The sequence below is a fragment of the Crocodylus porosus genome, unplaced genomic scaffold (genome assembly GCF_001723895.1).
Source record: "Crocodylus porosus isolate Cpor-Errol unplaced genomic scaffold, CroPor_comp1, whole genome shotgun sequence".
Classification (NCBI taxonomy): Eukaryota; Metazoa; Chordata; order Crocodylia; family Crocodylidae; genus Crocodylus; species Crocodylus porosus.
In genome coordinates, this window is record NW_017728886.1 from 11,584,619 (window position 1) to 11,596,696 (window position 12,078).

At 47.3% G+C, this 12,078-nt stretch overlaps 1 protein-coding gene across 1 annotated transcript in view; it reads left to right on the forward strand.

Moving 5' to 3' along the window:
- The first annotated feature begins 4,981 nt into the window (after positions 1-4,981).
- The window catches only part of GALNT11 (polypeptide N-acetylgalactosaminyltransferase 11), a 73,169-nt gene continuing 66,072 nt past the window's right edge, over positions 4,982-12,078 (forward strand). The window contains exon 1 of the mRNA XM_019530386.1: positions 4,982-5,048. The gene's annotated coding sequence lies outside the window, so the exon portion shown is untranslated. The remainder of the gene's footprint in view (positions 5,049-12,078) is intronic.

Consider the following 12,078-nt stretch of genomic DNA (forward strand, 5'->3'; position numbering starts at 1 on the left):
GAGCTCTCTGGCACATAGCCAGTATGGACTGGCATTTGTAGTCCACAATCACAACAGCAGAACTCTGGAGGGTTGCTCATCATTTCCTTGTTATGCTTCAAGGTGCCTCTCAGATTGGTAGTCCACAGTTGCAGACAACAATAAGTAAAGCAGCAGGGCAATGCAGATCTGTACTTGAGGGAAAATGAGTTTAACCCTGCTCCCTGACCCCAGTCCCCAGCTTGGGTTTGCCTGGTGGGAGCAGGATGGGGCAGTGAGCTATCCCTCACTGCTCCAGCTAGGGAGCAGAGGGGTGGGTCCAGCATCCTCTCTGGAGCAGACAGCAGAGCACAGCCCAGGGCTGCAAAGCATGCTGGAATGCTGGGGGACTGTGATTTAACTTGAACCAGGAAAGGGGTCTGGGACAGAAGTTTCATAAACCTGCTTGACATCAGTTACGTCTGATACTACATTCAACCAGGTTTATCTTAAACCAGTTTTAGCCATTTTGAAACTGTTTTATGTGCACTAAACTTCTGTTGTTACAGGTTTAAACCAGTTTCTGATCACTTAAACTGATTTATGTGTAACTTCTGTCCCTAGCCTTTATGACTTAGCAATAACAGATCAACTTCAAGCCTTTCCTCCACAAATCTCCAACTGCTTTGCGAATCTCGATGGATGGAGTCTCCCAATACACCTGTATGATAGGTGGTTACTATCCTCCTTCTCCAACTGGCAAAGTTGAAGTACATAGGTCTAACCGCTTAGTCTTTCAGAACAGAGAATGCAGTGTGTGTGCTGCCTCTGTGATCCAACTGCTATATCAGCCTTTTCCCTAGAAGACTAAGTAGGAACCTGAGAGAGTGAATAATAAATGTATCCCATGCTGTGAGAGCTGTTATATAAGAAAGCATACAGATAAAGATTTGAAGAAGAGGTTGAAAACAGCAGTGGCATTGTATAGTGAGATGGGAAGAAGAGTTTTGAATAACATGCATGTGTAGAAACAGCCAAATACTTTATAAGCTTGTTCCAGAGTTCCATTTCAATAAAGAGCTACAATCTCAAGAATTTTTTGCGATCCCAGAAGAAAGGCCAGTGGATGAATGGGGCTGGAAAATCATTTAGAGAGTCACCTCATGTCATGTGGGGAAGTTAGTGCTTTTGCTGCCTGTGTTATTCTGTGGGTAAAAACACTGAATTTATGCAGAACACCGCAAGAACTTCCAGCAAACCTCTTTTGGAGATCACAGACTTCTTATATTGGATCTGTGGCCCTTGCTATACAATCTTTTCTGTACATGTTTTCTCTAGTACTGTGCACGTGTTTCATAGTTTCATAGTTTCTAGGGTCGGAAGGGACCTGAGCAGATCATCGAGTCCGACCCCCCTGCCATGGCAGGAAAGAGTACTGGGGTCAAACAACCCCAGCAAGGTGTACACCTAGCCTCCTCTTAAAGACCCCCAGGGTAGGAGCCAGCACCACTTCTCTTGGAAGTTGGTTCCAGATCCTAGCCGCCCTGACAGTGAAGTAGCGCCTTCTGATGTCTAGCCTAAATCTACCCTCTGCCAGCTTGTGACTGTTATTCCTGGTCACTCCTGGTACTGCTGGGGGGAACAGTACCCAATGCCTGCTGGCCCCCTCTGACTAGTTTGTAACAGGCCACTAGATCCCCCACTAGGTGTTGTGCGAGGTGAGGGGAATCAGCCTGCTCAAAAAACCCAAACTCCAAAGACACTTTACTAAACAAACTTGAGGAAACCCCAGTGGTCACCAGCATAGACCTGTTGTCATTGGTAATGTTTGGGGGAGAAGGGGAAATATGACAAAGCTAATCTGATAATATGATCTTCCAAAGACTCAGCTGCTAGAGATGTCAATAAGTAGGAGAGGTGGAAACCTGCTGAGGAAAATTCTTGTCAGAGTAAAAGCAAATAACCTGTGGGCTTGGGAACATGGTACTTAATGCTAGCATTGTTTGCTCCTTATTTACTATTATAGACTAACATCTTTATTTGTTTTGTCTCAGTGATTTGTGTACACTTGCTGTAAGGTAAGTTGTGTTGGTGGAGTCTCTTATGTGGAAACTGGACCCTAGCGCCGTGGGACAGTATATGCAGAGCTGTATCTATTTAATCTTGTAACTGACAGGAAGACTAGGGCATAACAAGAATGTCTGTCAAACTGTATATGCCTTGAAAATGGTGATAAGATGAGCTGTGCCTGTCACATAATGTCACTAACAAGCCTTCATTTTGATTTGGAATGCCTGGAAATAGGACAAGTCTACAAAGCAGATGGAAACTTATCACTTGTGCTAATTTAATTTCAAAATAGCGATGAAGTAACAGTTAACATGACCAGATGGGGAATTAGCATTGATGTGAAGAAAGTTGGCTGAAATAAGCAAGATCTAAGGCAGGATTTGGCAGCAAGTGTAGTTGCTATAAAACCATAGATAAATAGGGCAAAAGGGACCTCCAGAAGTCATCAAGCCCAACTCCCTCCTCCAGGCTGGAACTTCCCTGCCTGCATCTCAGAAGGTGACTTCTTTGTGTAAAGGAGGAACAACAGCATCAGAGCTTAAAGAACGAAGGTTATATGGGAAGGAACAGGAGATGAGCAGATGTGTAAGTAGTGCCATTACAGTGAAAAAGCCTGAATGCAAAGATAGTGTGAAGGATCATCTGGGAGGGAATTCAGGAAAAGGATACGTTGTCGATGAGCAAGGCTTGGAAGGCCTACCAGGAATTATCAATATCCAGGAAAGATTTCACCAGGGGCAAAGGACATTTCCTGGGGAAAGAAATAAATGAGTAGTTATTAACAAGTGTATTATTGCCAGTCTAGTATAAATATTAGTAGCTTTGGCCTTGTGGCCCATCCTTTTTCTTTCTACCAAGGATTACTTTCCACTCTTCAGCACGCTGGCCCTGCTATCAGTCTTGTTATTGAAGGCTTCTCTCATTTTCCTTTTTCTGGTGGATAGAAAGTAAAATTGTCTTCTGAACGCAGGCTGCCTAGGATCACTCTTAGCTTGTCTAACTGGTCACACGAGAATGTTGCAAGCATAGTTTGTTTTCCTAGAGCAGTGTTGCTGGGGATCTGGAAAAGACAGGCTAATTATGCTTTAGCTAACCCCTGTTTCTCAACATGTGCTGGTGGGAGGTAACTAATCTTCTGAACAAGTTGCCAACTGCTACCCAGAAAAAAGTGATGCTGAGAAGTGGTGCAAGATAAGTCTGATCTGCATGGAAATTTTATTTTTCTTCTTCTGGACCAGGGACAGGTATTACACACAAACTGGTTTAAGTTATGAGAAACTGGTTTAAACCTGTAACAAAACAGATGTTCAGTGCACATAAACCAGTTTGAAAATGGCTAAAACTGATCTGAGATAAACCTAGTTGAATGTAGTATCAGACTTAACTGCTGCTGTACACTACTTCATGTTGGCAACCAACCTTGGAGCTTCCCTAACACCGGCCTTGGAGTTCATGCAAACTCTGATAATTTTTCTGAACCATCCAGTGTTTGCTTTTAGCAATTTTTGATAACAGCTGTATAGGTTAAATTGACCTGTCTGTCTTTCACCTGCTTATAACAGGTTAAAGCCTGCCTATGTGGCACTTATTTCAGTCACCTTATATCTAAGGTGAGGACAGGTCAAAACTGCCTCCTCTCTGAGGGATCTGGCTGACAGCCAAGGGTTTGGGAAACTTGTGTTCATGTTCCAGGTCAATCACAACTGTCTATGCTATTTCATGTAAGTCACTGGCCCCAGATCCCAAAGGAGGCTTAGATAAAATTTATGTCAAAACCCTGTTCCTCAAGATCTTCCTCAGCCTGGCTATAGTATGCGATGCATGAAGTACAGTGGGGACTGTTGCTTCCTTTTAACTCAGTGATGGTACCACTGCTGCTCCAACATTTTAATGCAAAAGTAGGGTGCGCTGGTGTTTTAGCTCATGCCTCTTTTCTATAAGAGGCAAAGCATCTTTGTAGCAGGGGCCAGGACTGCTGTCAACACCAGGATATATGGGCCTGCTCACTTACTCTGCGTTTCTAGCCCAGGTATAGGGGCAAAGCTTTAAAGCAAAGGATGAGCATGAGCCTTCACCCCGTAATAGCCAGCACTCAATGCTTAGGCCAGCTCCCAGGAGGTGGGAAATGTGGGTATCAACCCTCTCAGACTGAGGGTGGATGTTAACCTAGAAATTCCCCATCCTAGGCAAATGCTCTAACCACCAAGCTCTTAGAGAGAAGAAAGACACCAGCATGAACCCTGCCTTCTCCTCTGCCACCAGCAGCAGTCCCTCGGTTTGAGGGCGACCTCTACCACAGCTCACAGGCGGCTCTTGAGGCAAGTCCAATCCTCAACCCATCCGCACATGCTGCAGGTCTTTTCACAGCGGGGAGGCAGCTGCTGTCCCTCTCCTTTTCCTTCCTCCGCTCTCTTTTCTCCGCTTTGAGGGCGAGATGCCTGCCCTTGATGCGGGCAGCTGCTTGGTTGAGGCGGAGGCATCGTCTTCGCTGCAGTCCGTTGCCAGCCTTACCCAGACTCCCTGGTGGCGAACTTTTAGTATCGGGGACGCCCCATTCGCCAGAGATAATGATTGTTATCGTCACCATTTCCAGGCCCTGTTAGTTCACCCATGCCTGTGTCCAGCCCTTGACGCCAGCACCTGTTTTCCCAGGGTGGCTGCTGCGTGACATCACGGCGTGACAGAGCTATGAGTTTTGGGGGGTCGAGCGTATCCTGGCGTTGCACAGCGAGGCGCCCCCACAAGAGGCCTGTGGGCCCTGCCTGGCAGCAGGCTCAAGGCTGTCTCAACCCCACGAGGCCTGGTAAGCAGGCAGAAAAGGAGCAGAGGATACTGAGCGACCTCCGCTCTGCCTGCAGAGACAGCTCCGCCCACACCCTGCCTCTGGTGTCATGGCGGCCGTGGGCTCGTCACGTGAGGGGCGGGGAGTGCGCAGGCGCGTCCCGAGCCGGGGGCGGGGCTTCGCCGCCGCCGGGCGCGTGAGGGGACGATGCTGCCGGGCCGGGGCCGCTGGAGCCGGGGTGAGTGCGGGGCTGGGCTGAGCCGGCCCCGGCCCTCAGTCATTCATCCCTCCCCCGCGCAGGTGCCGGTCCTGGGCGCCCCGCTCCCTGCACTGGCCTGGCCCTGGGGAGCCCCCGGTTTGCAGCCGGGGTTGGGCCGCCCTGCCCGGGGGGTTGTGCGGGTGTTTCGGGCGGCCGGCAGATCGCAGACGACTCGCCAGGCGCCTGCGTGGTCTTGATCCGCGGTTCCCAAACTCTGGCAGGTTGCGCATCACCGATTGAAAATACCACTTTCGTGGTCGCGAGTCACGGAATAACTCCGCTCGTGGGTCCGTGCGCGGCGGACGGGGACCCGCCGGGCTGCGTCCCTCGCCCGCCTTTGCAGGGTGGGGGGACTTCATGGTCCCTCCGTGGCCTTTCCGTTGTGGCAGCGATGGCTGGAGTGGATGAAAGAGCCCAGACCTTTCTGCTGCCAGCTGTGTTGGTCTGCAGGCGGTGCAGAAGGGCTGGCTCTTCCCTGCCTACCGCAGAGACCGTGTTTTGGACACTGCTGCTAAAAACACAGTCAGTCTCTTGCTCAGCTTCTGCACAGGTGCGGTTGAAACTAATGAAACCCTAGACCTGTCCTGTCCTCTGCCTCTTGGTATCCATGCCAAGACAGGTTGGTAAGGACAGACAGGACCTGTGTGCAAGCAGCATGCAAAGCGCAGCTCCAGTTCTTCCAAAAAAAATTTAATCTCATGACTTGGCTTTGTTGCTTCTGTAAACAATCAGTCCTTTATGCACTGGCCTGAACGTTGATCATTGAGACAGAGGTGCTGTTAAGAGATTTCATGAGTGTGATAGTTGCACAGGTGATTTGACTCACTAGCACTCTAGCATTTGCTATCACGTTGGTAATGCTGGAGCAAGCACTGTATTTTTAAGATTGCATGACTTCATTCAGGAGGGAGAGTGCAGGCATGCGATCATGCTCGCACAAGTTTCCCTGTTCTCACAGTTCTGTTCTGCTTTAATGTGGACCCCATAATGCGCTCGTCTGCCTTCTCGCTGTCATTGTGCAGTGCAGTCTCTTTTGAATTTATGATCACATAATCTCTCTCTGGAGACTAAAGCAATTACATAGAAAAATTGTATTAGGAAAATTAATCTATTAGCTGCCTTCTCATGTAATTCAGAAGTGAGAAAGAAGAGCCAGCTCTCTGTACATTGCAGCTGGGGAGCCTCCTCTCCAATCCATCCTCTTAAACTAAATAGCCAACACCTGGGTCAGAACTGCTGACATCTAGACCTCATTACCGAGCTGAGAAGAGGTCTTGGGGGGGTTCAGATAATCAACCAGTTGCTGCCCTGCTTCCCTCCCAAACCTCTCAGAAGAACCCAGTGCCTTCTGCTTCTTGCTTTTCCCCAGCAGCAGATAAGCTAAGCTCCTGCAGAGTTTAGGAGCACTGCATCAGCAGGGGAGGGGAAAGAACAAGCCTGCAGTAACTGCAATAAGGCCTCATCTGTCTGCCTCAACTAAAGGAGCCAGCAGGCTTTGAAGGGTGTATTTGTTGAGGGATCCTGACTGCAGACTTAAGAGCCTGTTGCCTGGTTCCCATAATATGAAGATATGGATGGTTTCTGAAGAGATGATTGTGGTTCTGTTGTACACAAGATTAAAACTCTAAAAATGTCCTGATCATTGCTTGTGTGCCCATGATTATAGGGAACTGGTAAAATACTGAGCAGATGACCTTAGTAACAATTCTCATAGCAATGCAAAATCAGAATAAGTGAAATACCAAGTCATTCAAGAGAAAAGGACTCCAGAAACAGAACAGGGAAGGAAATGCTATGGTGAGTTAGTAGGACTTTGGAAATCTTTCTCTGCATACTATACCATCAGAATTCATACTAATAGTGATCACAAAGAAAGGAACAGTCTCTTTGGAACAGAGGCATGTGATGAGCAACGTAAAAGGGATAAAAAAAATTAGTTGTCACTGAGTATCATGTAGTGATGGAAGATGGAGAGCTGCGTAGGAGGAGAAGGTACAGTCTGCCTGGAAAAAACAGAAGGGGGGAACCCTTCTTCCTTTTATCTGTTGATGATTGTCAAGGTATTGCAGCAAGTTTGTGAAGTTGAAACGAAGTGTAGCAATGGGTGGCTCCCTGTTGACTAGTGAAGCTGGAAATGTAAAGGGGAAGCCAGCAGTTAAGGAGACAAAATAAAGTTTGGGATGATATTGTTCAAGAATAGAATGGTTGCTCATTTTGCCAACTTTCTGAAACACTAACGAATAGCATCTCCTGTCTGATCTGAAAAATATCAGATCATTAACCATCAATGAACTTGAGTAAGAATAAATAGCACACTTGGGTCTTCAAGAAATTCTGGGTTGAAAGTGCTTTTGCTTGCTGTTCAAGGAAAAGTATGCAGGTTGTTTTAGAAGTATAGGGATAAAGACTTATTTTACTTGCATTAAACCATTTGTTTGGAGGTAGTGAAGCTTTTGTAAGTTTCAGCTCCTGCTAAAGGACATGGGAAACCCGTAAGGACAAATTGTCATCCTTCTCTAACCATATAGCAGGTCTTGGTGGGGAAAAAGGTGGAGCTGTGGCTACTGTGTCATCTATACAGAGCAACAGTGAGAGGAAAGATTTGTTTGACATCTTTGACCGGCTGTGTAGTTGGTAGAGATGTTAGCTTTCAGGCACAAAATGCTCTTCCTCAAGCCTCAGAAATAAGCGGACAGCTGAAGCTAAATGCCAGTTAAAACTTCTGTGTTAGCTCTTTATGGCAATAGAAGCGGTCCTTTAAAAAAAGGAAAGTGGGCTGTAGAGAGCAAATAAGTTGTCAGAAATAACACAGTGATGCCATTGCATCTCCCTTTCCGATGATGCTGTTGGAGCAGCAGCTGGGACTTTTTTTTTTTTTTGAGTCTGAAAAGCAGGTAAGAACCCCCCACCCTGCTCTCCACAACCCTCTCTCTTCCCCTCCTGTGATCAGTGGCATGTCCCCCCTGCCCCTGGTTCTCTGCAGCCCCAACTGGAATGGGTGGGAGGGCCTCATGCTCCCCTGTAGCTGGAGCAGGGAGGAGAGGAGGTGTTGAGTTGGGGAGAGGGGAGGTTCTTCCATGATTTCAGAACTTAAACATCCATGGCTGCTGCTCCCAAGCCGTGGTCTACCTGCACCAATGGGGGTGGGGGGAAGCTGGGGGTGGAGATAGTCATGCAGCCCTGGTTACTGCTCCTGCACCCCCCACCCCTTTACAAAATCCTTGATCTGTTCATGGAAGTAGTCCCAGAGAAAGTGAAGAACAGCCTAAATTCGCTTAATTATGGGTTAAAGTACAATTCAAAAAAGAAAGCAGCACAGAGATTTTGGTTTTATAGCCACTCTTTAGCAACATATGGAAAAAATGTCTGAGTGGCTTGTTTGGTCTGTCTTTGAATGCTTCCCTTATGAGTCAGTGTTAATTGTGTACTAAAATTTTTAAAATGTAAATATACTTGATTTCTAAATTCTGTACAACCCTCTTATTCCATTATAATGGGCAAAAGCTAACTTTTAAGCAGCACCTGATCCCAGGTATATATAAGAATACACTGGTTTTACTGCCTCCTAAAATCTCCTGTTTAAGATGGGGAGGTACAAGCGTGTGGAGCTAAAGACATTGCTTCATGCATGCCAAGGATGGATTGAATGTCCATGTGATCGTCTGTTAGAATCATACGCGTCTCTGCCTCTTGTACAACATTGGGCTCAAATAAAAGAAGGATTTTTGTAGGGATATATCATCATCAGTGTTAGCTTTCAGATGAGAAGGCAGATCCTCTGGTGTGATTTCTTTCAGTGGTTTGAAACTGGACTGAGCAGCACTGGTGTGCGCTATAACATCCATCGGTGGAAAGAGTCTTCATGATGACAGGAGGGGTGTTTAGCTGATATACCCATGCAAAAAACCCAAAAAACTAACCAAAAGCTACCAAAACTCAGCAGATTGTGTGAAGGGACAGAGTTGTCACAATTTACTAAAGAGATTAATCTTTTCTGTCTCTGGGGTCTGTGGACCTGTTTTTGCAAACTTTACTCAGATAAAACTCAGCTTTTTATTTCCAAGGAAATTTTTTTCCCCTGCCAGGATTTCTGGATCAGGCATTTTCAAACTCAGGCTGCTCCCTGATGCTTTAAAATTACTTTTGTTCCTAACCAGCATGTCACAACTCTAGTTAGTGGAAATAAATTTTTCTTGTCTCTGCTATTAGAGCGGACAAGCGTAGGAATTTTTTTCTTTCACACTTGGAACTGTACTTCCAAGTACTGAGAGAGAGAACAGGAAGTTAAAGTGAAATGTAATCCATGTTCCTCCTTTTCTACTTCCCAGGGGCTGAGTGTCCAGTATCTGCTGAAAAAGGAGTTGGGAAAGCTGTGTTCTGTCCCAAAACTGACCGACTTTTTAGGAATTTTGTGGTGCCTCCCTTAATTTTATCCAACTCTTCCCATGTTCTACTGCTTTCTTCTCTCTCTGCCTTACTTTTGCCTTTCCTGCTGAACTGCTGCTTGAAATGTGTACATAGAAGATTGCACTTGTGCTGCTGCTCAGCACTTGGCCGTGAATGCACTGCAGGGCATTTAGGGACTCAAGTTCAGCCTTACACGTTCCATCTGTTCAGAGTGGTTTTTAGACTGGAGGATGTTGGAGCCCCAGCTTCTATGTGTGACACAGCGACGGTTGTTGTGGGAGCAAGAAGCACAGACTCCTGCTCTTCTGTCCCAGAACTCAGATTTGCTAAGCTTTCCCATAGCTCCAGTTACTGTAGTTTGAGAGCCTCACAGCCTTTACTGTACGTCTCCTAATGCGTGGAAGAGGTGGGAATGTAGCGTTACTCCCATTTTACAGAGGGGAGCTGAAGTGTAAAGTGACTTGCCCAAATCATGCAGGGAGCTCAGCTCATTTGTCCTGTGGCTCAGCAGTACCCTATCCATGAGGCCATACTACCCACCAGGCCTGATGGGGTGGCAGATCAAAGGCCCCTGCTGTGAGGGAGGGAGTGGGGGCTGGGGCACTGCTCAGGTGGGGCGGGTGCAGGACGAGCTGCGGCTCGTCGGAGGGATGCAGGACGGGTGGCTTCTGCTGCTGTGTGTGGCACGGGGAGGCGTGTCTACCCTCAGATACGCACAGGGAGTGGGTGGGGTGGGCAGCACTGGGCAGGCAGTGTTGGTGGCAGTGCTGGGAGTCGGCTACAGGAGGGGGGCTGCAGCCACTCCAAAAATCATTGTAGCTGGCCCACAGCCCCCCTCCCAGCACGGCAGCTGCCTGCCCTGCACAGATCCGGCCCTCCTCCCCCTGGTTCCCTCCCGGACGAACAGTGGGAGCAGCAGTGGGAGCTGCTGGACGAGTTGTACACCGTGGCGGGACTGCCCCCCCCTTCCTGTGCCCCCATAACGAGCTGTGGCTCCATCCCGTGCCCCCACTCCACCCTGGCTGGGCGGTGCCTGCCCCAGCCCCACACCCTCCTCATGGTGGGAGCCTTGATCTGCGCCCCACCGTGCCCCTCCCTCCTCTGGTCTCCTCTTCCACCACACCAGACTTAACAGCTGCACGCAGGTCTCCAAGCTGCTGGCTCTGCTACTCGCTGCCCATGTGCTGCGTTGCGGCTGCGTCCACGCACAGGACATCTACTGGCCAAATTACCGGCTGAATCAGGCTGATCTCCAGTATAGACAATTTTCTCTGTATTGATGCTGATCCGATATTGGACTGATGTATCGGTGCACCTCCAATCTCCAGGATTCCTCCATGCTGACACCAGTTTCAGCAGGCAGTCTTGAACGTGGCCTCCTGTATGGCTGCCTCTAGAAATTTAAGTCTTCCATTGAAGAAAACTGCCTGAAAAGCAAGGAGGACTTCATTCAGCAAATCCTACAGTCTTGGCACAAAAAAATGAACCTTTTTTTTTTTTTTGTTTACAGGGTGGAAGCTGTATGTCTCAGCTCTTCCACCTGGTGCTAATACCAAGGGTCTCCTCTTCAGTTCTGTGCTGGAAGTGTAAAATCAATGGGATCAAAGAGAGATTTGTATTTTTGCCTTGCCAGAAGTCCCAATTGGCTTCAAGATTCAAATAAAACTTTGTTTGAACTGTTTCTTGAGCTTGTTCTAGCTATTTTGAGGTAATGCTTATTACTAAAATATCCAGACCTGTAATATATTCATGTACTTGTAAGAATTTTCCATCACCTCAGGAAGTAGGGGGAAGAAAATCAACAGGAGCTAGGAATGCTTACCAGCTTAGAAAGAGTAAGTTATAAAATGGTTACCCTAGAGCTGCAGTTGCTTGGCTTTTCCAAATATAAAGACCATTTTTCCCCCAGGATACCTTTCAGAGAAGTTCCTATAGAAAGAATGCCCTAGGAAAAGATATGGATTAGGTAGTTGGAAATAAAGATGCTGTTATAGGAGGGGTTGTGCTTATATATTTTTCTATGAACATATAATATTCATATTATACTTTGTGCTTAGAGCCACTGGGCTAATACCTGCTCCTTCAGTAGAAATGCACTTGTGCATGCTAGCTCTAAACTGTTGCTTTAAGTTTCCAGGCATAGCAAATACATTGCCAACTTTTTTTTTGAATACTTTATACATCAAAAATAATTTACATAAGGTAAAAAATTGCAATAGATTCTGGTTGACCAGCTTCAGCTGTGGAGGCAGACTGCAGACTGTGTTGCAGTTGCTAGCTCATAGATTAGCATAGGAAGTTAATGTGGCTGTTGTCTTGGGAGAGTTAGTCATAGTTTCATAGTAGATAGGGTCAGAAGGGACCTGAGCAGATCATCAAGTCCGACTCCCTGCCATAGCAGGAAAGAGTATTGGGGTCAAACAGCCCTGGCAAGGTGTTCATCCAGCCTCCTCTTAAAGACCCCCAGGGCAGCAGCCAGCACTACTTCTCTTGGTAGTTTGTTCCAGATCCTAGCTGCCCTGACCGTGAAGTAGCGCCTCCTGATGTCTAGTCTGAGTCTACCCTCTGCCAACTTGGGACCGTTATTTCTTGTCTCTCCTGG